At 46.3% G+C, this 27,250-nt stretch overlaps 1 protein-coding gene across 1 annotated transcript in view; it reads right to left on the reverse strand.

Moving 5' to 3' along the window:
- LOC147698535 (cilia- and flagella-associated protein 337-like) overlaps window positions 1-27,250 on the reverse strand; it is a 554,785-nt gene that overhangs the window by 114,807 nt on the left and 412,728 nt on the right. The window lies entirely within an intron of this gene.

The raw sequence follows: 27,250 nt of genomic DNA on the forward strand, positions 1-27,250 counted from the left end.
CAGTCGACCATGTTGAAGGGGGCGGAGAGATCCAATAGCACCAGTGCCTGGGGGGAGCATTTATCCGCATTGTGACAGAGTATCCAAGACAGCCAGGATAACAGTTTCAGTAGAATGAGCTGCGTCCACTTCAGCTTCAGAAGAACCACGACCGACCACCACCCGCAACAGGTTCCTCGCAGGAACTGGAACAAGGTCACCGCCGACCAGCTCACCACCTCCCTCAGCCAGAACCCTCCCGCCAGCACAACGGACCCCAACGAAGCAGCCAGCAACCTCATACAGTGGATCACCAACTGCGCAGATGACCTCGCATCACTAAAGACCCCCCCAGCAGACACAGCAGCAAGAAAGCCTCTTGGTTCACCGACGAACTTAAGAACTCCAAGAAGAACTGCCGCACACTCGAGAAAGCCTGGCGCAACGACCAGACCACAGACAACATGACTGCCCTCAAGCACGCCACCCGCAAACACCACCAGCTAATCCGCACCACCTGAAGACAGCATTCAAAGAACGACTGGACAACAACGCCCACAACAGCAAGGAACTCTTCAGCATCGTCAAAGAGCTCTCCAACCCCAGCGCCGGACACAACATCACTCCCTCGCTAGACATCAGCGACTCACTCGCCTCGTTCTTCCACAGCAAGATCGCCGAAATAGACAACAGCTTCGGCGCACCAACCAAGCACCCGACCACCGAACCGGCGACCCCCACCACCACCCTCTGCGCCTGGACCCCGGTCAGCACCGAAGACACCACCCCCACGATGAACACCATCCACTCCGGATCCCCAACTGATCCCTGCCCCCACAACATCTTCAACAAGGCCGACTACATCATCGCACCCCAACTCCGGGACATCATCAACTCCTCCTTCAACACCGCCACCTTCCCGGAAAGCTGGAAGCACGCCGAGCTGAGCGCCCTCCTGAAGAAACCAACTGCGGACCCCACCCACCTCAAAACCTCCGCCCCATCTCGCTCCTCCCTTTTCCTGCCAAAGTCATCGAGAAGACCGTCAATAGACAGCTTGCCGCCTTCCTCGAGACGAACGGATCCCTCGACCACTCGCAGTCCAGCTTCCGAGCCAACCACAGCACCGAGACCGCCCTCATCGCAGCCACTGACGACATCAGATCCCTGCTCGACAACGGGGACACAGCGGCCCTCATCCTCCTGGACCTCTCCGCAGCGTTCAACACTGTCTGCCACCGCACTCTAGTGCAGCGCCTCAGCAACATCGGAATCCAAGAGAAGGCACTGGAGTGGATCATCTCGTTCTTCGCCGGAAGTACCCAGAGAGTCTGCCTCCCCCTGTTCAGATCCGAGGCCACCGAAGTCATCTGCGGCGTACCACAGGGATCATCGCTCAGCCCCACCCTCTTCAACGTCTACATGAGCACCCTCACAGCCATCGCACGCCAACACAACCTCAACATCATCTCCTACGCCGACGACACCAAGCTGATCCTCTCCCTCACCAACAACCCAGCCACCGCCAGAACCAGCCTACACGAAGGGATGAAAGACGTCGCCGAGTGGATGAAGAACAGCCGTCTGAAACTGAACTCAGACAAGACGGAAGTCCTCATCCTGCGATCATCTCCCTCCGCCTGGGACGACTCCTGGTGGCCCCCTGCCCTGGGCACCACTCCCAAGCCAATGGACCACGCACGTAACCTGGGCTTCGTCCTGGACTCCTCCCTCTCGATGACCAGACAAGTCAACGCCGTCTCATCATCGTGCTTCAACACCCTGCGCATGCTCCGAAAGATCTTCCAATGGATCCCCACCGAAACAGGAAGACGGTCACCCAGGCGCTCGTCACCAGCCGACTGGACTACAGAAACACCCACTACGCCGCAACCACAGCCAAACTACAGAAAAGACTCCAGCGCATCCAGAACGCCTCCGCACGACTCGTCCTGGACATCCCCCGACACAGCCACATCTCCGGCCACCTGAGAGACCTGCACTGGCTCCCTGTCAGCAAGAGGATCACGTTCAGACTCCTCACCCACGCACACAAGGCTCTCCACGACCTGGGCCCAAAGTACCTCAACAACCGCCTGACCTTCTACACGCCCACCCGCCAGCTACGGTCGACCAGCCTCGCCCTCGCCGCCGTTTCACGCATCCGCAGAGCCAACGCCGGTGGAAGATCCTTCTCCTACCTGGCAGCCAAGACATGGAACTCCCTCCCCATCCACCTCCGGCGAACCCAGGACCATCTCTCCTTCAGGAAGCAACTCAAGACCTGGCTTTTCGAGCAGTAACAGACCCCTCTCCCCCCAGCGCCTTGAGACCCTTCCAGGTGAGTAGCGCGCTATACAAATGTCATGATTCATTGATTGATTGAATGGGCCGACCGGAACCCTGCCTGATGAGAGTTGAGGTAGTTAGATTCTTCCAGGAAGGTGGACAGGTATTTGGCTACGTGGGTCTCTAGCACTTTTGCCAGAAACAGGAGCAAGGAGATGGGGCGGTAATTAGACAGAAGTGTGGGGTCAGTTCCAGGTTTCTTCAGTAGGGGGATCACTATAGATTTTTTGAAGGCTGTAGGGACTTGACCGGACAAAAGTGATTCGTTCAGTAGCGTGAGTGCTAGGCCCGGGTGGACTGATAGGCAGTCTTTGTGTATGTGAGGTGGGCAGCAGCCAGAGGGGGCTCCTGATTTAACTTTGATTTGGAGCTCCTGAAAGATCTCGGTGCTAGTGGGAGGAAGCAGCTGAGTTTGGAATTATTTCTGTGCATGGTGGCAATGGTCAACAAGGAGGGGTACTTAGGGATGCTGGCTTTGATGGTGGTAATTTTTTCAATTAAATAATCATTTAGTGAGTTGCACAGTGCTTGAGAGGGCGACGACCTTTGTGAGGATCCTGTCTGGGTTGGACAGTTCATTCATTATGACAAATATTTCTATGGAGCTTTTGTTGGAATTGAGAATGCGCGTGGAGAAGTGAGCAGCTTTAGCTGCGAGGATGGCCTTCATATATTCTTTCCGGGCTGTGGTGTACAGAAATTTCTTGTCAGGGGAGTATTCCAGTCGACATTTCCTCTCTAATTGGTGCAAGGCTAATTCCTGTGTTTTAAGTTCAGAAGAAAACCATCTCTGGGCGTCGGCACGTCGGGCTAATTTAACTTTCCTAAGGGGCGCGTACTTGTTACTGGCCTCGAGAAGCCATTGAGAGAGATTAGCTTCAGTGGTATTGATGTCAGTGCCAGGAGACAGGTTTGTGTTGGTCAGGGTGTCAAGGAAGTCTTTTTAATTAATGACATTCCATTTCCTGGCAAAGCCGCCTTCGGCTGTGCTAACTTTATGTATGGTTGGAAGAACTAGCGTAAATTTTAAAAGATGCTGGTTGGACCAGACACAAGGGGCAATTGTGGGGGTTGAAGTGGTCACGCCACTCGTGCAGCCCTGGTCCAAGATGTGTCCTTTCATATGGGTGGGAGAAGAGACCTGTTGGGTGAAATTTAAGTTGGTGAGGAGGTTAGATAGCTCAGCAGATTGCTGTCCTTTGTGAGGGTCGTTATACCAATAATTAAAGTTGCCTACGAGGAGCACCTTGGCGTGGTCAGTGGCGATTTTAGCCATCTGTTCACTAAGTGAGAGGGGAAAGTGAGCCATCTGATGCGGTGGCCTGAAGACTAATACACAGACAAATGTGTCGGTGGTGGATTTGAGTTGAATTACTATATTCTCCACCTCATTGAGGGAGAGACAGGCCAGGGTGCTGAACCTGAAGTTGGCGTGAATAATGGCTGCAACCACCCCCCATTGTTTACCCGATAAGGGGTTGGCATGAATAATATAGTAATTAGGTGGTATTGCTGCCAGCAGATCAGGGGCAGAGTCTGAGGTAAGCCATGTTTCTGTCAACAGTAACATATCTGGGGTGTCAGTAAGCAAAAGGAGGAAGATGTCAAGCTGATACTTGACAAGAGAGCGTGTATTGAGATAGTAGATTGATAAGGGCTTAGGCTGGAGTTTAGCCGGGTGCGGCACATTATGCCTGGAAGTGGTAGAGATCTGTATTTCTGGGAATGCACACCTTTTAGTGAGGATTCCTTGCTCATCAATCAGAGATTGTTTTTCACGAGTGAAGTTTAGAAGAGTGGAGTGCATCAGTTTAAGGGTATCCGAAGGGTAGGTAAGCAAATGGGCACAGTGCCTGGACCCTGGGTCCGGATGGGTGCATTTATCTCCGGTCCCCGCCCCCAGCTCCACCCTCTCACCGCCTGTTTGGCTTCTACAGAGGAAGTGACTCAGGGCAGCAGGAAGCTGGGACAGCCGACTTACGTGCAAGTACAATTATATTAAGAACATCAAAGGAACACAGTAAAATAAATCTAAGGTGCAAATTTTTAAAATGATTCTGACGTGCAGTTTCTAAAATACAGGTTGAGTAGCGATTTTGGCAGCCTGTAATAGCGTTCTAGTAGCTCAAAGCCTAATGACGAAGGATGTTGGTATATCGTCCTCCAGGCCCTCTAGGTAAATTCTGTATGGATCTTTCCAATACTGTAGGCAATCTAGCTAGCTCTCTCCCTAATTTTACATTATTTAGGGATTTCAATCTTCATTTTGATGATACCTCACTTCCTCCCATATTGGGATTAACCCGTTAAGCACGCGCAAACATTCCGCCCCGGTGCGGACGTTCGATTGCGCTAACGGGATTCGGACGTCCAACGGTCGTGCGCAGCACTAGCGAGGTAGTGCACGCGACGACCGTTGGACGTTCGAAGCACTCAACGGGTTAATAGAGGAGTTGGAGACGCTTCAATTTATTCAGCTAGTTGGCGGTTCTACACATTGTAAAGGTCATCTACTCTACCCCATTCTCTCAAATCTTTTAAATGTTCCGGTCAAGGACCCTACTCCGGTGCCTTGGTAGGACCATTATTTAATTCTATTTTTATGGCTAACACAGGAGGGATTACTCCAGTTGAGAGAACTAGGAAGGTAGGGGTTTGGTCAAAACTGCCAACAAAATCCTGGGTGACTATCCTGGAAGATATTTGTCCCATCCTGGGAACTAATCCGGTCACTACGAATGATGATCTTGATAGTTGGTTAACACTATCACTTGATACTATTCTTCCAAAGAAATGGATTCACAATAAAGTAGGAGCCAATCTAAATGCCTGGTACACGCCCAAACTTCGGGAGTTCAGACAGTCTAGCAAAAAGCTGGAAAGAAATTGGAGAAAGTACCCCTCAGTAACTAACAAAATCAAATATGGAGATGCTATAAAGATTTACAAATCCAAAATAAAAGCTGCCAAAGCTACCTATTATGAAGAAATAATCATTTTGGCGGCAAACTGCCCACACAAAATCTTTCGGATCGCAAAATTACTTTTAATTCCTCTTGCACCCCCCCCATTGCCTTTGTGGACATCTCCTTATGCTGCAACCAAATTGCGGAATTCTTTTCTGATGAAATACAAAGTATTTATAAGTCTTTTCCTCTGGCGATAATCTCACAAACTTTATCCCCACCTTATGGGACAGCCCCAGATTTAGATGGCCAGTTGGAGGCCATTCCCACCCCCTTTGAGTTTGACCTCACTTCAAGGGCTTCTTAGTCATCTTAAATCTGGAGCAACCTCAGACGTTGTTCCTCCAAACGTTTTAAATGTAATTTCTGAGACTGTGTCCCTGGTAATTTAAAATGTGATAAATGCTCCGTTGGCAACAGAATTAGTACCCTCCAGATGGAAACAGGCAATGGTCAGAGCCCTCCTTAAAAAAAAAAACCTAGACCCTGACGTGTTGGCAAACTATTGCCTTATCTCACTATTACCAGGAATTGGTAAATTAGCTGAGAAGCACGTAAACTCTCTCATCATTTTGGATAAATAATAATCGTCTTCAACCCGCACAGACCGGGTTCAGACCACAGCAAGGCACATAAACTGCACTCTTGGCAGTAGTGGAAGAATTAAAAAAAAATTGTGATGGAGGGGGATGCACTGGTCATATTTTATTAGATCTCAGCGCCGCCGTCGACATGGTAAACCATCATCTTTTAATTCAAAGACTTAGGAAGGCAGGAGTTGCAGGAACTGTGTTAAAATGGCTACAGTCCTTTTTAGAGGACAGATCCTTTGTAGTGTTTGAAGAGGCAATCGCCTGAAAGTGAATGCTCCTTAGATGTGGGGTTCCCCAGGGATCTTTCCTGAGCCCCACTCTATTTAATGTCTATATGAGTTCCCTGGCAGAAGTAGTAACACCTTTTGGCATTCAGATCATCACCTACGCTGATGATACCCAGTTGGTGGTTTCGCTTAACCATCAGGATGACTCAGGCTCAGCGCTAGCCTTATGCTTTGAAAAGGTGTCAAGTTGGATGGACAGCTCTTGTCTAAAACTCAATGGAGCTAAGACTGAGGTGATGCTTTTAGGCAACTTGATTATGTCGAGCATAGGCTCATTCTGGTCAAGCTGTCTGGGGACACCCCCTTTATTAAAATAACAAATTAAGAGTCTGGGCGTATGGCTGGATTGCAATCTTGATTTTAAAGAGAAAGCACGTAAGGTTGCAGCTTGCTGCTTTGGGATTTTAGGAATGTTAAGAAAGATCCTTACTTGTTACCCTTCACTGCTAGAATGAGGAAATATAAATTTTTATGGTCAAAAATGCTCCCTAACGTGTACCCCACCGTCTCCATGTACGAGCTTAAAGTGCATGTAACTTCCCTTCTGTGCCAGCTATGAAGACGTCCAACGTTAACATGTCCTCTTTCAGATCCACCATGAATGGGTCGGATATTCCGTTCCTAAGTGTGCCTTGCCAACGTCTTTTCATGGTGCACTTTTCACGTTTTCCCTGGCTCAGGCGAGTTAGGCCCTGATTTTTGTCATCGAGTCCTTTCCTGCTTTCTGCCTCTGAATGCTCCAGCCCGGACCTGCATCTGTATCCGTGACCTTTGTCTTACTCCCTGCGCGGCTAACGGTGCCTGGCTCGGCCTGTTGCCTGCCAAGACTGTATTTTGCCTTCAAGTTATCTGCTCCGCTCCTCGAAAATACATTCCTGTCTAGTAGTTTAGGAAAACATCCTTCCAGCTGCAGAGCAAAGGGCCCGGCCTCACTGTCTCCATTCAAGTAATTCATAGCTCCTGTTACCATGGTAGGCCCATGCCCCCCTCGCATCTCATGTAGACACGTAGACGCATATGCACGCACTAGCAGTCAGTATAGAATAGCCTTTGCCCGAGAGACCTTTCCTTTCAGATAATACAGTTCCTTAAACACAAGATATTAGATACGATTTGGGATTAGGTTGTTCTGACATCCCAGACTTCTGTCTCCTCATGTAAGGCTAAATGTCAAGTTCCCTTCACCCTCCAGTTACACGTCAATTACACGTCATGCTGCTGCGCGCGCATCCCTGCCATGTATTTCTGCTGACACTGCAGGATTCTCTTATGGATCCACCCACCTGTGACATCTCATAATGACGTTTCTAGTACATGCCCTCATGCACGCCTATTGTAACGCCTCTTTCATTACGTATGTATATTCTTATCTCTCCTCTCAGCTGTTACACCTCCTGCATCTGCCTTTACTGTAATGCATTGACTATATATATGATAACCTGTCAATAAAGTATTGTCTATCCCTTCCTGAGCCTTCGTGGCGATGGAATGCGATTTGCCTGGTTCGAACCATATAACCAATTCCTTTTTAAGGAATAAAACCCCTTTTAAAACCTCAAATACCACGGATTCTGCCTCTTATTTTTGACTGAGTTATTCTTATTGAACTTTACCGCATAAATTAAGTATAGGTAATTTAAATTTACCACATAATTGGCGCCCGAACAGGTACCCCTCCCCCACCTTACGCGCCGGTGGTGCGTTGCAGGCCCGGTCCCCTGCCACAGCCGGACGGACAACTACGCGTACCCGCAGGATTTCCTGTATCTCCCTCAGGCCAACGGAGGTGACTGAGGCTGCGATCAACACCCAGACGAGGCGGTGAGGAGTGCGGAGGATCCCAACCAGAGCCTAGCTGAGAGAGCAAGATCCGAGGTATACGGAGGCCCACCAGGTTCCGAAGTTCCGAAGTATCTACGTCACGAGTCCAGTCCAGTCCAGTCCAGTGTCGAGTTTCCGAGGCCTTCTGTTCCGTGCTTCCCGGTGAGTACAGTTGCTGGGGACGCATCTAGACGTGCGCATTAATTTGTGCCGGTCAAGACGGGTTTGGGTACACAGACCCGGTATGCACTGTTTTTAGCGGTGTATCTGTACTGTTTAGCAGTATATCCGGTCTGCACTGTTTAAGCGGTGTATCTGTACTGTTTAGCAGTACATCCAGTATCATGCAGTTAGCTAGTTTTATTCTAATTATTGTTGTTCGTATTGAAAATGTTTTAATGTGGTTTTAAATGTCGTGGTATGAGTGATTGTTCGATCTTCATTACTGTGTTTATTGTATTAACTGTATTCAAGTTCGCGTAAGTATCAAGTAGCAGGGTTCAAGATGCCACTGTTCTCCAAATTAAGACAGATAAAAACCAGAAAAGGGATACTCGAGGAAGCTGTTCCTATTCCACCTAGGGACACTCCAGGGTACTTTATGTACCATAAACATGGCCTAGATGCCGTATTATATCTCGATTTGTGGGTAGATTACACCAAAGATTTAACAGAGAATCAGAGATGGCCCGCTGCTGGGACATGGGATGCTGATTGCATCATGAGAGTAGAAGAAGCATTATGGAAAAAGAAAGCCAGACAGTCACAGAAGGATGCCATTGAATTATGGCGTAAAGAATCGCATAGACGCACAGAGAAAGCGCTCAGAAAAGAAGAAAAAAGTAGGGAGGATTCTGACAAAGCCCGAGAAAACGTATTAGTTGAGGAAGGTATACGAGTAAAAGCAGAACAAGTAGACAGACAACGAAACACTCTTATGAATGGTATGTATCCTCTTATGGCCGAGTTTTTACCTAAGGCCACCCCGGAAGTACCAAAAGATCTGCCACCTCCATTGCTTCCGACTAAATTACACCACAAGACCGCAAAGGACATTTTCCTTTCTTCCTATCTAGACGATGCAGCCCCCTGTTGATGGCGCTCGACCCCGAGATAATCCGCCCCCACCTCTGCAACAACATACTCCTCCTCCCGTTCCACACCTTCCGCCCGTTCCACCACTCCTTCCTGCACCTATTCTCCCTACCTTACACTCAACAAATCCTTTTGGACCTGGCACCTCAGGAGGTGCCACAGGAGGTTTTCAGACACCACCACAAGCACATAGACTGACTTATAGGGATTTAGCACACCAACGTACACCTCAAACAGCGAATTACGACATACTTAATGAGCCTCTTACAGACTGTAGATATGATCCAGTGCCCGATAAAGGTGACGACAGAATGATGCTATCATCAGTACGTCTACGACGAGTTGCAAACTATTTAATGATACTACCAGGAATGATTGATCATCTAGACAAAATATATCACTTTGTCCAAACAGGGCAAGGTCCTGAAAGCATTGGCGAGGCCATGGCATACCAGAAAGTTGACACTCAAAAACTGTTGTTACGTTTCTTCATAAACTGCTTGATAAGGAACAGAGATAGGCCTGGTGTAGACCAGGAAGAAATGAAAGCACTTAACAAATGGGGCCAGAATATAGCAGATGGAAAGCATGATAAACAAAGTTGTATAGAAAATATGTACCGAAGGATCCGAAAAGCAGTAGAACAGATACATGAAAGAGAACAGCCTGAAAGAGAAAATGATGCAGATAAGACTGAATCCTCGGAGGAGGACGAACAACCAGGAACGACAACAGGACAATTACAATTACCAGCTAGAGAAATGATAGCTTATGTAGGTAAGGGAAGACCCTTTAATAATTCAATGCGTCCGGTACGTCCAGAAAGTAAGAGACTTTTTCAAGCTGCTATGTCAAATCCAAAGACGCCTGAACACTTATTTCAGGCTACTGATAAAATACTTCGAGAACGAATGGGGTACCATGTACTCGATTCTATGGATGAACAAGAATTAGCCAGGTCAGCAGTACAATGGGCTGACAGTTCTGATAAATATAGTGATGATGCGCTAGCACACACGTTTTTGAATCTTTCACCAGACGAACAGCGTTTAGCTGGTATGTACATGATACAACACCTCCTTATATTGTATAAAAGCCAACACTCTGATCCAGGTCCCCTACCTGATATATTGATAGAACTACTCATGAGGAAATTGAGAGGTCTAGGTACTGATTTAATTAAAGTAATTCTAGAACATCGGCACAGATACAGTGCCTTCCTGTGTCCACAGCTTGACCCAGCTCCCTCCATGGAAAGAAAAATGTATTACATAGACAGACAGAATCCCTTACGAGAAGTACATCCAGTCAAGAATGATGATGATACTTTTAGACGCGTGTTTGTGTAGACACCCATAACTAAAATAGAACTATTGGAAATGAAAAAATTAGTGCCCAGCCGTGACAAAGATCCAGCAGGTTTTCACCGTGAAATAAAAGACATGTTACTAATGGGTGATTATACCTATCCCGATATCATGAAAATCTTGAAAGTATTATTGCCTGCCGGTATTTACGAGAAACTCAAAGAAAAAGAATGGGAGGTGGGAGAGCAAAAGATTGAGTGGGCTGCATTAGAAAACGAAGAAAACACTCGAACTCCAGGCCTAGGGCTTGGGGACAAAACTAAAGCATTACCAGGATTGTTAGTACAAGTATTACCACGTTTATTGGCAACGAAAAAGGAAGACTGGGATGCAATCTCAGCCTGCAAACAGAAACCTGATGAAGACACTAGTGATTTTTATTCCCGATTTGAGAAATGTTTTGGTATTAATAGTGGCCTGAAAGCAAGTAGCGAGTCATATCCACATCTTTTTGTATCCAAATTAGTCGAGAATTCCCTACCCCAGGTTAAGAACCGAGTATTGAAAGTCGAAAGCACCTGGCAAGCTAATACCCCTTCACAAATGTTACAAATGTTACAGTACCACCAGAATAGAATTAGAGAAGAACATGAACACGAACAAAGACGTATGAAAGACACGAAAATGAAAATGCTAGTTGCTCAGTCAGTTCCAGCTGACTGTCAGAAAAAGGGTACGACACAGTCCAATAATTCAGCAGGTCCTGTTAAAGGGACATGTAACTACTGTAAGCAGCCAGGTCACTATATAAACGATTGTGCAGTTTTGAAACATAATATCTCTACGGGTAAAAGGAAAGAGAGACCACGTCCACCCAGACAAGACCAGGTCCAACAACAAGTACCACAGAATATCCAGCCTATGCAAGCCTCACAACAGACAGTACAGACCGTAGCAGTGCCACAGTCACAGCCCATCACCGCAACACAAAACACGACACAACAGATGTACCAGTATGCGCAAAATGATTATCCTGACTATCAGCGATACACATGAAACAGCCTAGAGAAGGAGGTTGGCTTGCCTCTTATTGAGGTTCCTGTAGATCAAGAGGGTCCTTATGTACATAGTCAAGTATTAGGGAAAGCCAGAAAGTTTTTAATTGATACAGGGGCAAGCAGGACAACTATCAGTCACGACGAGGTTCCAGGGGCACCCCTCTCAGGCTCACAGAATGTTTCCCTTGGATTTTCAGGAAAGCCTATTGTTAACGAAGTATCGCAACCACTTCCCCTTGCAGTTGGTCCATTGACACGTACTACAGATTTATTGCTAACAAAATCATGCCCAGAAAACTTGCTAGGTATAAAGACACTGAAAGCTCTAGGAGCTGTAATATGTTGTTCTCCGGAAGGAGTACGACTATTTTTGCGCGACTTCAAAGGTCACTATGTGTTGAGAGATATTGATCCCAGATTACAGAATGTCCCCGCACATTTATGGGCGCAAGGCCCCACTGATGTAGGTTGTATGCACATCACACCATATCGAGTTACACTCAAGCAAGGAGTGGTATTACCACGAATGCGACAATACAAGTTACCCCCAGATGCTGTAGTGGCTTTACTGCAAATCATTGACGAGCTCATTGCACAAGGAGTGGTTGTGGAAACCGACTCCAATGTATGTAATTCCCCTATCATTCCAATTCTTAAACGCACCGATCCCAATGCACCACCAGTTTATCGATTAGTTATTGATTTGCGCGAATTGAATAAATGTATTGTACCACAGTACCCCGTGGTCCCAGATATCTCTTCATTGTTGACAGCTATCGATCCAGAAGCAGCGTTCTTTACTGTAATTGATCTGAAGAACGCTTTCTTTAGTGTTCCAATTGACCCGGAAAGCCAATACTTGTTCGGATTCTGTTTAAATGGACGAAGCTTCAAATTTGCACGCGCACCTCAAGGATTCACAGAAAGCCCCAGCATCTATAGCCAAGCACTGAAAAGACAACTTGACAGTATTCACATGCCTGATAACACTGCTCTGCTTCAGTATGTCGATGATCTGCTGATCACCGCCCGAAGCGAACCTGAATGTGAAAAGGCATCACTGACGGTTTTACATTTTCTGGCTGACAAGGGGCACAAGGTGTCCCCTTCGAAGCTGCAATTCTGTGTTCAGCAAGTTGTTTACCTTGGGCACTTGCTGTCCAAAGGGGGGAGACAGCTCACACCTGATCGTATCCAGTTGATTGTAAATATGTCGCGGCCCAAGACACAAAAGGAGGTACGGGCCTTCATAGGCCTCACTTCTTACTGCAGACAATGGATTCCTCAGTATGCATTTCTAGCAAAGCCACTCATACAGTTGACAACCCAGGAGGCAGCGTCTTCGACTGTCCTTCCTTGGACTCAGGAACATACACAATCTTTTGAAGACTTAAAGAAAGCCTTATGTCAAGCACCTGTTTTAGCAACACCATGTTACAGTAAGCCTTTTACACTTTTTGTCACAGAACGCGAAGGTACTGCCTTGTCAGTACTCACCCAGGAACAAGCAGGTTCACACAAACCTTGTGCTTACTTTTCTAGCACATTAGATCCAGTAGCCCAGGCTCTGCCTACGTGCTTGAAATCAGTTGCAGCGACAGCTCTAGCAATCAGACAAAGTGATTCTATAGTGTTAGGACATCAGTTGACAGTACAAGTTCCACACTCCGTGGAAGTTCTTTTAAACCGAACACAGACCCAGCACTTGACTATAGCACGACTGACAGGTTATGAATTGACATTGTTTCAGCCACACATAGAGATCAGACGCTGTAGTACATTAAATCCTGCCACACTTTTGCCATTAAGTGGAACAGACCCATTGGCACATGATTGTATTGAAGTCATTACTATTACGACGAAGCCTAGACAAGACAAGACTTGACAGACACTCCATTACCAGATCCAGACCTGACACTTTATGTGGATGGTTCATGTATGCGAACAAGTACAGGAGAGTTAGTGGCCGCCTACGCAGTCACGACAGACACGGAAGTCATAGAAACAAATTGTATTGACACCCTGTAAGCCCAAGCAGCAGAGCTCATCGCTCTGACACAAGCCTGTATTCAAGCCAAGAACAAGAGAGTTAACATATACACAGATTCCCGTTATGCATTCGGAGTTGTGCACGACTTCGGTGTATTATGGCGAGAGAGAGGTTACTTAACTTCTCACGGTGCCAACATTCAACACGGTCCCCTCATTCAAGCTCTGTTAGATGCAATACATCTGCCTACTGCTATATCCATCATGAAGTGCAAGGCACACACAAAAGTCACCGATATTTTTTCCCAGGGTAACGACCTGGCAGACCGAACAGCCAAGCACACAGCTCAGACTCGCGCAACTGACTTGACAAAGACAATAGTTCCGACACACTGCATGACAGTTAGGGATCCCGCCCATGATGTAATTGACATACAGACACATGCTACACCAGACGAAATCAAGAAATGGACTGAACTAGGAGGGATCCAAACAGATCAGGGATGGATGACGAAGGGAAAATCTACATGGTTTCTCCCCGACTCTATGGTTCAAGTTATCATTAACACAGTACACAGTCCTGCACATCTAGGAGAAAAAGCTATGCTAGACAGTATTCAAAACATCTGGTTCAATAAACACTTACGAGCAGCAGCCAAACAGAAAGTGCGTACTTGCATGATTTGTTGTCAGTTCAACCCAGGTAAAAGCATTCCTGTCGAGCAAGGTGGATTTCATCCTCATGATCACCCTTTTGAAGTCCTCCAGATGGATTATATCCAGATGGAACGTTGTCGAGGATTCAAATATGTCCTCGTAGTTGTATGTGCACTCTCCCGATGGACAGAAGCATATCCAGTCCCAGATTACACTGCTCCGACCACTGCCAAGCAGCTGTTTCGTGAATTCTTCCCACGGTATGGTTTACCCCGTATCGTATACTCAGATAATGGTCAGCCATTCTCATCCGAGCTTGTAAAACAAGTTACACTTCTGTTAGGCTATCAGTGGAAATTCCACTGTGTCCGACATCCCGAGGCAGCAGGTCTCGTGGAGCGTCATAATCAGACTTTGAAAATCCGACTTGCCAAAATCTGTAGAGAGAAAGGAGTTGATTGGATAGTAGCTTTGCCAGTCGCACTCTTTTACCTAAGAATGGTCCCGCACTCCAGAACAGGGCTATCCCCGTATGAGGTGGTCTTTGGAAGGCCACCGAATATGTGGGGGACGCCTTTGCCTCGAAAAATTACTGATGTTGATTGTATTATGTTGACAGATTACCTTGCCTCCTTGATGTCTGCACTACAATCTTGTCGTTCACAGGTAGCTGCAGCCTTTCCCGACAACACCGAGGTGAAGCCCCATGAAGTTGTTCCAGGCGACTTTGTCTTCATAAGAAACTTTGACCGACGGAGTCCGCTGGAGCCCCGCTGGCAGACGCCGAAATTAGTACTTTTAATGACGAGGACGGCAGTGAAAGTCGAGGGCCGTAAGGGCTGGCTTTACTCGAGTCACATAAAAAAATATCACAGACTGCCTTCTGATTTGAATTCTCAGCCCTGCCCTCCTCCACAGACTGACTCAAAACTCCCCCTGGTTGAGAAAACCGCTTCCCAGGAATATAAGCTGAAACTAAGGTCTAGCAAGTCAGACAGTTTAATTGTTTAAGTCCTCCCCTAGGTGAATCGGTTAAATTAGTCTCTGACATGTATCCCCTAGACCGAAATAGAGAGAGAGATAGACAGAAACAGCTCAAGAAACATGAATATTGTAAATCACTTCGTAGTCACTGTATAGTGACACTATTGATTATGTTTTTTCTAAGTCTTTTGATTATTGCTGCAAGTATACTGTTACACATATACTACCCTATTTTCAAGCGTGCACATTCTGCTTTCAATACTACTGCTGAACATTCTTTTAGTGAATTACCCCCGCATGAATTGTCTTACAGACTTGCGCTGCGCAACAACACCTTCATTAGTATGTTACATCACTCTCATCAGACCAGCAACGCTACAAATTGTTGGATATGTGGCCGACTCCCTCCCTACCAGAAATACAAGGGAGTTCTGCCCCTCTTCCCATACCCGTTCACACATAATGGTTCCTGTGGCGCATGGTTTAGTTTGATCAATTCCTTAGATTCAAATACCGTAGTTTACCAGGGCAACTGGGTATGGGGAAACCTGAACACTGTTCTGCATAAAGTATGTTTCCCTGACAAGGAGGGACTTCCCAAAAGGACAGGGACTGATCTAGAAAATGAAGTATATGGATTAGGTAACTTTACACTTAATCTCATGATTCTGAATGTTGAATCCGAATCCGAGCCAGTCTTGCCTGCTATGTCAGTATTACCAGTCAAAGGTGAATTATGTGTTAGAAAGAATGGTTCAGTACACCTGGGTCATAGTAAATGTACTACTGTGATCGAATTCAGTGATAAGGGCAAGTCTGCGTTTAAAGCTTCACGACATTCCTACTTCATTTGTGGTCATACCGCATATATACGTTTACCACTAGATTGGGATGGTACCTGTTACATTGCATTCCTTCTGCCACCTGTTTTCCTAGCTCCTCCTGATTACCATAGGAATACCCATCTAGTACACACTAGACCCCAGAGAGATCTCCCGATTGTCGACTATACTGAAACGGCATGGGAGCAATACACAGATTTCAATAAAGGTTTCTTTCCCTACTTAGGTGCTATCTTTAATAGTAAACTGATACGCAAGTTAACCAGAACCCTCGAAGCAGTAGTGAATGAGACTACTTCTGCCCTAGGCAACTTAACAGAGGAGCAGTCTGCGATGCGGATTGTTGTTCTTCAAAATCGTCTCGTCCTTGACGTCATCCTGGCCGATAGGGGCGGAGCCTGTAGAGTCATCGGATCGAGCTGCTGTGTTTTCATTCCAGAAAACGCGCCATCAGTATATAGAGCCATTACTCGTCTTCACAAAATTGCAAGTTTGATACACCAGAATCCAGGCACCTGGACTTGGTCCGGTTGGTTCTGGACCACGTTGTCAGCCTGGGGATGGAAGCTCCTATCCTTCCTAGGTATTGCCCTTCTCATAGTATTCAGTTGTTGCTTATGTCTACAATGTGGGCCAGCGATTTGCGGCTTGTGCGCCACATCATGTATTCCTGATTCAAGTTCTCATTCAAAACGACATAAGAAGAAAGAAGAGCAAATGATACTACGTGAACAGATTGATAGATTTATGAGTATCGATATATCATGAAGGGTCCGTAGGGAACAAGGAGGGAATGAGGAAATATAAATTTTTATGGTCAAAAATGTTCCCTAACGTGTACCCCACCGTCTCCATGTACGAGCTTAAAGTGCATGTAACTTCCCTTCTGTGCCAGCTATGATATTCCGTTCCTAAGTGTGCCTTGCCAACGTCTTTTCATGGTGCACTTTTCACGTTTTCCCTGGCTCAGGCGAGTTAGGCACTGATTTTTGTCATCGAGTCCTTTCCTGCTTTCTGCCTCTGAATGCTCCAGCCCGGACCTGCATCTGTATCCGTGACCTTTGTCTTACTCCCTGCGCGGCTAACGGTGCCTGGCTCGGCCTGTTGCCTGCCAAGACTGTATTTTGCCTTCAAGTTATCTGCTCCGCTCCTCGAAAATACATTCCTGTCTAGTAGTTTAGGAAAACATCCTTCCTGCTGCAGAGCAAAGGGCCCGGCCTCACTGTCTCCATTCAAGTAATTCATAGCTCCTGTTACCATGGTAGGCCCATGCCCCCCTCGCATCTCATGTAGACACGTAGACGCATATGCACGCACTAGCAGTCAGTATAGAATAGCCTTTGCCCGAGAGACCTTTCCTTCCAGATAATACAGTTCCTTAAACACAAGATATTAGATACGATTTGGGATTAGGTTGTTCTGACATCCCAGACTTCTGTCTCCTCATGTAAGGCTAAATGTCAAGTTCCCTTCACCCTCCAGTTACACGTCAATTACACGTCATGCTGCTGCGCGCGCATCCCTGCCATGTATTTCTGCTGACACTGCAGGATTCTCTTATGGATCCACCCACCTGTGACATCTCATAATGACGTTTCTAGTACATGCCCTCATGCACGCCTATTGTAACGCCTCTTTCATTACGTATGTATATTCTTATCTCTCCTCTCAGCTGTTACGCCTCCTGCATCTGCCTTTACTGTAATGCATTGACTATATATATGATAACCTGTCAATAAAGTATTGTCTATCCCTTCCTGAGCCTTCGTGGCGATGGAATGCGATTTGCCTGGTTCGAACCATATAACCAATTCCTTTTTAAGGAATAAAACCCCTTTTAAAACCTCAAATACCACGGATTCTGCCTCTTATTTTTGACTGAGTTATTCTTATTGAACTTTACCGCATAAATTAAGTATAGGTAATTTAAATTTACCACAAAGCATTAATTCTGTCACGCCTTGAATATGCTAATGCTCCACATCTGAGAGCCCCACTCACTACCATCATAAAATTGCAGGTAGTACAAAACTGTGCACGGGTGCTTATGAATACTTTTAAGCGCCTTTCAGCTAAGCCTAAGCTTGCATCGCTTCATTGGCTGCCCATTCAAGACAAGTGAGAATTCACTTCAAGGCTTTGTGTATTACACACAAAGCTCTCTCAGGTAAAGGCCCACCCATCATCAGCTCCATTACTCAACCTTATCGCCCGAACAGGTCTTTAGGGTCAGATAGTAAACAATTGGCGGTAGTTCCAAAAATAAGAAAAATACGAAGCGGAGGTCATCGCTTCTCGTACAATGCAGCTAAATGATTGAATCTTCTGCCTCTTGGTATATGCCTTGAGCCAAATTACCTGACCCTTCAAAAGCAGCTAAAGACTCACCTGTTCTCCTAATACTGCCTGTGGTTGAAGCTGCACTGCTATTAGCGCTGGGCTGCCCCCGGGTAGCCTGGCGCTCTAGAAATGCCTCTTCATTCATTCATTCATTGGTTGATGTACCTCGGTGAGCAGTTCAGCGTGCTGAGAGGTAGATGTATATTGATGACGATCAGCAATAAAAATGAAATCTTGTCCTTATTAACAGAATTACCTGCTCTAAACTCCACGGGGCAGATTTACAATAACTGGCGCATCCCCAGGGATGCGCCAGTTATTGTGCGCCGCATTTACAATGCGGCGCACCATGGGGCAAAAACTGCACAGATGCATGAAGCATCTGTGCCGTAAAGGTGACGCATTGCTGGAGTTGCGTCGCAAGCGCGATGCAGCTCCAGCAAGGCTCGGGGGTGCCCTATCTGTCCAATGCTGCGTCAAGCCTTAAGCCTGCTTCAAGCAGGCGCAGGGTTTTGACGCAGCATTGGCCTAAAAGTGACTGAGTGAAATCTTGTAGATTTCACTCAGCCACTTTTGCGAGGTGCACCATCCCCGGAACGCCCACCTTGCGCCGGAACGCCCACATGAGGCGCAGGGCTTTACAACGTGACGCATCTGCCTAGGCGCAAACGTGGTGCAAGTCCAACATAAATATGCCCCCATATCTGCATCGACTCGCAAATAGGTAGTCAAGCAGGCCCTGAGGCCCAGGCCTGCGATTACTGACTTTTGGGTCACAGGTGGGTAGGTGCTTAGCTGTCAGTCAAAGACTTGGGCAGGTAGCATTTGATCAATCCCACATATATGCTTGTGCCTATATGTGGGAAAAAAGTGAAAAAAGTTTCTTTTCAGGGTCCAAAAACCCTGCTATAGTGTGTGCAGATGCAGATGTGGAGTTTAGATCATTACAATGGTCAGGGAAGATTGGACCAATAAAGCACACATGGCCGGAGAGGGTATGTGTGCTCCTAAACACACCATAAAGTCAAATGTTGAATGAGTTAGGAACACATAGCCAATCAAGACCTAGCACACGTAGTGATCGCACACTCCCTATGCCAGACATCTGGACATGTTCACCACTAGTAACCATTTGACAGCAACCAACATTTCTCACCATATATAGTACGCCAGAAACTTTTATTACCTGTCGGGTTTTTGTGTATAAGAAGTACATCTACCAAATTTAAATTGAAACAGTTCTCAGACCTACTGCCTGTAACTGTTCTGCCAGCTGAACTGTTAATTAAATGAAGTGTTTTTGTCAAATGCCTCTCGTAATCAGTTTTTTTCATAAGGTTTCTAACTCAAGCAACATTTTGTCGAGCCAGATAGGAGGATTGGAACAATGCGCCTGGAGGAGTGGCAGCTCAAGCTCTATCAAACTCTAAATGAGGCCCTTAATCTCTACTATTTTCTGAACTGGAAGCAAGTAGAGGGTTTTTATCAGCAAGATTTTAACATATCTAAATATAAAGGCTTCAGTGATCAGTAAGGCAGCTAAGCAGCATCATTCTGTATGATCTGAAGGTGGACAGTGAGAAATGTAGGTAGTCTAAGGCAAAACAAGTTATTATAATCCAGCCATAGGCCATTAATAACTAAAATTGCCGGTGCTTGCTTTCTTGGGTCATGCAACTCAGCACCATATGCAGCCTACGACGCTGGTAATTACAAGTTGAGATAAAAAACAAAACCCAAGCTATAACATCAAGATAGCTATCCAACTTGACTCTCAAGTTCCTAAACCTGCTTAAGGGATTGGGGCAAGTGTTCATAGTAACTGAGCACCTCTCTACTATCAAAAACTCCTTTTTTTGTGACAAATTTTTATTGAAGAGATTTGACACAGATCGACAGACAATCAGTTCAATAATGTATAATCAGTGGCACAAAACAATAATAGGTAGGTATCGACATGGCATATTATCACATACTAGAACGTCAACTTTATCAACACCTCCGTGCCCCTTAGGTGTGGTGTTATGTGGCAGATCCTGCTTCGTTATTCCGCATTGTTTAGTCGCTATCATCCGATACCTGCTCAGGTGGGGGAGGCTCGCAAATGTCGACCCGAAAATGATTCCACTTGCCCCAGATTTGTGTCTATTTCTTAGGGCAGCCTCTGTGGATGTATATAGATTTCTCCGCCACCATTGTGAGGTCCATATCTCAACACCACTGCTGAGGCGTTGTGCTATATTGCGTTTGGCTAGTGTCATCCCTAATGTTACCTAGTCCTGGTCTGCTTGATTCAAGTCGGTGGGCTCCCAGATGTTAAGTAGACAGCATTTTGGAGCGAGCAGGATAACTATGTTAGTGACTTGGGACATGGTGCGTAGAACAGAGGTCCGGTAAGAAGCAACCCCCGGACAGTCCCAGAGTGTGTGCCAAAAAGTACCCTCGGCACCGCAGTGTCAGAGGCAGAGTGGAGTGTTTGCCTGTGTAGCAGCATTCTTGTGTAATAGATGTAGTGCAGGATTTTCAGTTGGAGTAACCTAAGTGTGGAGGGTACTGCCACCTCCCTCGGGGACATCAGGGCCGTCTGCCAGTCCTCCTCATCTAGGTCGCCCACCTCTGCCTCCCATTTCTGTTTCAGGGCTACTGTTGGAACTTGTTGGTTGTTTATTATTTTCCGATACGTCAGTGAGATAGCTTTCATTTGGAGGTGATCTGTGAGTAGCCTGTCCTCTAAAGGGGAGGACTCAGGAAGTTGTGTGTTCGCCGGAATTGCTGCCAGTAAGGCATGTCTTATTTGGGCATATCTACAAGTTTTGGGCAGTTTAGCGACCGGTTGGGAGATGTTATATAGAGTAAGATGTTGTCAGCATATAGTGAAAATCGGTCCTACCACCCTGTCGTCCACTTAAGCCCCCTGATGACAGGGTATTGGCGGATCCCCACCGCAAGAGGTTCCAGCACTATCGCGAACAATAGAGGGGAGAGTGGACATCCCTGTCTCGCACCTTTACCCAAAGGGAAGTTCTTCGAAGTGCGCCCGTTTGACACGACATGCACCATGGGTTGCTGTAGAGAAGACTCACCCGGGCACAGAACTTGGGACCAAATCCCATGTGCCGGAGCACTGCAAAAAAGAAGGGCCATTCCACCATGTCAAACGCCATTCAGGCGTCCAATGAAAGGATGACTGCATGCCCTGCAATATTGGGACTGCGAGCTATTACTCCCTGGAGCCTACGAAGATTCAGGGCCATGTTGCGGTGGGGCATGAAGCCCGATTGATCAGGATGGATTGATGTAGTGAGGTATGGCTGGAGGCGCAGCGCCAGGGCCTTGGCCAGAATTTTGTCCTTGGCAAAACTCCCTTGTTTTGGTGAAATGGTTTTTGTTGGCATTGGGTCTCTGGGCACTTTACCCCTGCTAACCAGTAGTAAAGGGTTTGTGCTCTCTCCCTTGGACATGGTACAATCAGCGTACACTTGATTGGTACACTCAATTTATTTATAAATCCCTAGTATGTGGTACTACATGTACCCAGGGCCTGTAAATTAAATGCTACTAGTGGGCTGTAGCACTCATTGTGTCAGCCAATAAAGTAGCATGTAAAACTTGCCTCTGGTCTGCCACTAAGCCGTTATAAACTGCTATTTCAACCTGGCAAGCTAAACCTTTTTTCAGGCATAAACCCACCTTCATAATACTTATATATCACCCTTAAGATAGGCCCCAAAGGCTCATAGTGCAGGGTGCCTGGTATTTAAAAAATAGGACACATTTGCTTACGTTTTACATCTCCTGACAGTGAAAAACTCATAAAGTTGTTTTCCACTGTTATAAGTCTATCTCACTCATAGATTAACCCTGGGTCACCTTAATACACTTAATAAGTCATAAATTCAGTTTGGGAATAGATAGAGAAATGCTACTTCCACTTGATTAAATTGTAATTTAAAATCCTCTTTAATGTTAAAGTCAGATTTTAAGTTACTACTCTGAAAATGCCACTTTTAGAATGTTGGTATTTTTCTGGCTAAACCAAATGCACCTTTTTGCCAGTATCTAGGGTCACAGGTCTGTGAATGGCTCTCCTGTGGTGTTTTTGTATTTGTTACAGACATGGGGACAAAAGGGCCTTTGGTGAGGGGAAGGGTGTTTCTCTCTTCAGCAGGATGTCTTTGGGGGTTGTACTCATCCTTCCTGGGTAGCCTCAAGGCTTGTAACCTCCTTCCTGACTTTGAGAGCCAAACACAGGAAAGGGGGAAGGTTAGACAAATGGGATATCAGTATCCCCCACCCACTATCTGGCACTGGGGATAACAGTGTCACCTTCAGAATCTCTCATCAGAACACTCCTAGACCTGTGGAAGATTCATAAGAAGGACTGCCCTGCAGTCTGAAGAAGAAAGACTGGACATGCTTATCTTGAACCCAGGCTCCTCAGAAGTGACTTCAAGGTTCAGTTGGCAAACCTCTACACGGACACAACAAACTTCCAGTGGACTCCTTGCAACTGCCCAACACCAACTGGACTAGCCAGAACCACCTGCCTGAGGCCTGCTGTTAGTCTCTACTAGAATGAGTCCTGATCCACAAGATGTGCCCTCAAGTCCTAGACCCGTGGAGGGCATCAGGGTGTACTCCAACTGCCTCAAAACCATATGTTCTGAGTTCCAGGTGAAGATCCAGATGTTTTCTGGATCTTTGCAAGTGTTAACTGACTCCTCACGCCGCCCGATGACCATCCTTGACGCCCGCCGACGAGAATCTCCAGCAATGACCTGCTACTCGCATCTGTTCTGAGATCCAGTGGCAACAGTGAAAGTCCACGTTGACCACCAATGCAAAGTTCCAGCAACAAATGACTCTACACGCCATACAACAACTGTCTGTGATGCCCGACCTGCTCTTCACGCTGACACTGGAATGAACTCCATCCACTCAGGATCCCCCACAGACCCATGCCCTCACCACATCTTCAACAAAGCAGACTCCGTCATAGCACCGCACCTCCGAGACGTCATCAACTGCTCCTTCAACTCCGCCACCTTTCCGGAAAACTGGAAACACGCTGAACTCACCGCCCTTCTGAAAAAACCCACAGCGGACCCCACCGAACTCAAAAATTACCGCCCCATCTCGCTCCTTCCATTCCCGGCCAAAGTAATCGAGAAAGCTGTCAACAACCAGCTCGCCACTTTCCTCGAAGCCAACAAATCCCTCGACTCCTCACAATCTGGCTTCCGAGCAAAACACAGCACTGAGACCGCCCTCATCGTAGCAACAGACGACATTCGAACTCTACTGGACAATGGAGACACAGTCGCCCTCATCCTCCTCGACCTCTCTGCAGCATTCGATACAGTCTGCCACAGCACCCTTTTACAACGCCTCACCAACATCGGAATACATGGAAAAGCACTTGAATGGATCACTTCGTTCCTCACCGGAAGAACCCAGAGAGTCCGCCTTCCACCATTCAAGTCCGAGGCCACCGAAGTCATCTGTGGCGTACCACAAGGATCCTCTCTCAGCCCCACCCTCTTCAACGTATACATGAGCCCCCTCGCGACCATCGCCCGCCAACACAACCTCAACATCATCTCTTACGCGGATGACACTCAACTGATCCTTTCTCTCACCAAGGACCCCAGCACCGCCAAAACTAACCTACACGAAGGAATGAAAGAAGTTGCTGAATGGATGAAACACAGCCGTCTGAAACTGAACTCAGATAAAACAGAAGTCCTCATCCTAGGTACATCCCCCTCTGCATGGGACGACTCTTGGTGGCCGGAAGCCCTTGGAAAAGCACCCATCCCGACAGACCACGCACGGAACCTAGGCGTTATCCTGGATTCTTCACTTTCAATGAACAGACAAGTCAGCGCCGTATCCTCATCTTGCTTCAACATTCTTCGCATGCTCAAAAAAACATTTCGATGGATCCCCACCGAAACCAGGAAAACAGTCACCCATGCTCTAGTCACGAGCCGACTGGACTATGGAAACACCCTCTACGCAGGCACTACCGCTAAACTCCAAAAGAAACTCCAACGAATCCAAAACGCCTCAGCCAGAATCATATTAGACATCCCACGCAACGAACACATCTCTGGTCACCTGAAAGACCTCCACTGGCTACCCGTCAATAAGAGAATCACTTTCCGACTGCTAACCCACGCACACAAATCACTCTACGACATTGGACCAGAATGCCTCAACTCAAGACTGTCCTTCTACACCCCCTCCCGCCAACTACGTTCCTCCAGCCAAGCCCTCGCCACTGTACCTCGCATCAACAAGACCACCATGGGAGGCAGATCCTTCTATTACCTGGCTGCTAAAACATGGAACTCACTCCCCACTCACCTTCGCCTTACCCAGAACCACCTAGCTTTTAGAAAACAACTTAAAACGTGGATATTTGACAAGTAATCCTCCCCCCCCTCCTTAGCGCCTTGAGACCCTCTGGGTATGTAGTACGCTATATAAATTCTCTGACTTGACTTGACTTGACTTGGTATCCTCATGAGGATGGAAAATAAAAAGCTCAGCTGCAACTTCCCGTGTCGGCTTGGAGTCAGAGAAGCTAAAATCTTCAGCAGGACGAACCTGGTCCCCGTATTTGACCCACGCTTCATCATGGTCAGCCTGAACATATGACTTTGACCTGGTCCAGCATGACCAGATAACCTCCATTGATGCTTTGTGCTTTTTGGAGCTATTTTCACTAGAAACATAAGAAAATTCATAATTTTGGTTCAACTCATTAAATTGGTGTTGTTTTAGTGTAATTTTACTTATTCAAGTTTACTCTATTTTTTAAATTTTGACTTTCCTGTGTTGTGTTTTCACTTTATTGCTGTTTGAGTACTGAATAAATACTTTACACCTTGCTGTTAAGTTAAACCGGACATCTTTTGTGCCAAGCTACCAGAGGGTAAAGCACAGGTTTATTTAGTGACATTTGTGGTTCACCTTGGAAATGATTGTGCTTATTATTTGAGTGAGGCTTTCACCCCTCAACAAATAACCCCATTTCTAACACCACCCTCCTGTTGCCAGCGTCCAAGTTTAGTGTGGCTGAATACTTTGGCCATCTTGGCTTTGCTCTGACACATTGCATCTTGGGCCTTGTTGCAGTAAGGCAAATTGGAACTACTGAAAAAATAGGTAGGGCAGGTCTTGGGACATTTATTCCATTGGTCAGAAAGGGACTGGGAGTGTCATAGGGTGACTGCCACCCGCAGGATGTTGAACCCTACCAACCTGGAACCTCACCCTGCCATTTTGCTGGACTTGTGAAATGATAGCAGATGGACTTAACCTGCTGCACATGACGTCTGTGACCTGGAAGAAGGACCGTAGGAGTTGGACCCCTTCCAATTAAAATTCCACGGATAGAAAGATCTTGAAGGCTGCATCTCTGGGTGGTTCCAGGAATATAAAAAGCTGAAGAGGACATTCCTGTGAAGAATAGCTAGAGGACCAGCAGTAACTGGAATGGAACTGGACTTTTCTGTTGGCCTTTGCCCGACACTCTGAGAGTCTCTACGGGCCTTCCACTGATGGACTGGTTACCTTAGAAGTGCACTCCTACAGTTGTTCAGGCACCAGAAGAAAGTTTGGAAACTGTAAAAAAAACTCTTCCTCCAGAGCTTCGGCAGGATCTCCCGAAAAAGTATCCAACAGGCAGTTTCACAATGTCCGATTACATTTTAGCTTCATCCCACACAGAGATCTCTGCACCTCTAAACAAACCACGAAGTCCTATCCATCAAGATACCTCAAAAGCTCCAGAGCAACAGCAGAACCAACCTGCTTTAGGTATGGCAGTGTTTCACTTCTGTAGCTCTGTGGCAGCATCCAGAACGGGCTACCATATACTCCTCGCTATAGTAACTCGACCATTCTAGATGATAGTGTCCTCTAGTTGGTATACTGTTTCACAAAAATGACAAATAAACTGTTGCTTAGTTGAAATGTATGGTGCCAGCAATCTGCAAAGAAATTGCAGTAAGACTGTCAATTATTGTGTGTAGCATGATAACTCGCTCTCATAATCCCATACTATGTTAGCGCTTAACTTTTTCCACTCTGCTTCACTCACAAAGATGCTAAGCAAGGAGTTTTGGGGGGCATGAAGACCAGAAATCATGCAATCATCAGAGCTGCACAAATGAACAGTTTAACTGGCAGCACTGTGTATGCCTCTATATGTTTCAACTAAAGTTGTAACCTATGATCAAGGTTGCTGGAATTAATTTACAAGTGAAGTTCAAAATATGCTGCAAGTTTGGCTAAATTATATATCAAGAAAATGCAAATTATGTGGTACAATGTGGCACTTTTTGTGAGAGTATCACTTTGTTATTTTGTTCTTTATACACATTTACACTGGATGAACAAGAGTTTCACCTCATTAACACCAATCTAATACTCAAATACAGCAAAAAGCACAGAAAAGTAATCTGTTAACATTTGTGACAAGTGTTTCACTGTGCAGCAACACGTCACAGTGCTTTTAGTAACTTCTGATCTGTTTGAGCTAGAAATACATATGTTGTCATAATCTGCTAATTATGCAGCACATGAAGGATTATGTGGCAAATGCAGAAAATCCAAACTTATGTGGAAAACCGCCATGGCCACAGAGTCACATAATTCCAGTGGACCTGCGAATAATGTAGAAAGCTAAGGACGCAAAGCATGAAGAGCACGCCAAAGACGTTATTGCCACCTATGCCAATGCTGGAAATGCCCTATTCATGGATAAGGCTCTGTAGTCAGTTGTGTGCTTCAACTGAATGCAGCTTCTGGGAAAAGATGCATGTCCAAAAAAAACACAGGCTAAATACATTTTGAGAGAGTCGATGCTAGAGGTGATTTCTCAAAATGTGGGCTATAATTAATAACACCATTTAGAAGAATCAATGGCATTCAGTTTTAAGGAAGCTTATAAAAAGCCTCATATTGGTGAAGA

The sequence above is a fragment of the Lissotriton vulgaris genome, chromosome 8 (assembly GCF_964263255.1).
Source record: "Lissotriton vulgaris chromosome 8, aLisVul1.2, whole genome shotgun sequence".
NCBI lineage: Eukaryota > Metazoa > Chordata > Amphibia > Caudata > Salamandridae > Lissotriton > Lissotriton vulgaris.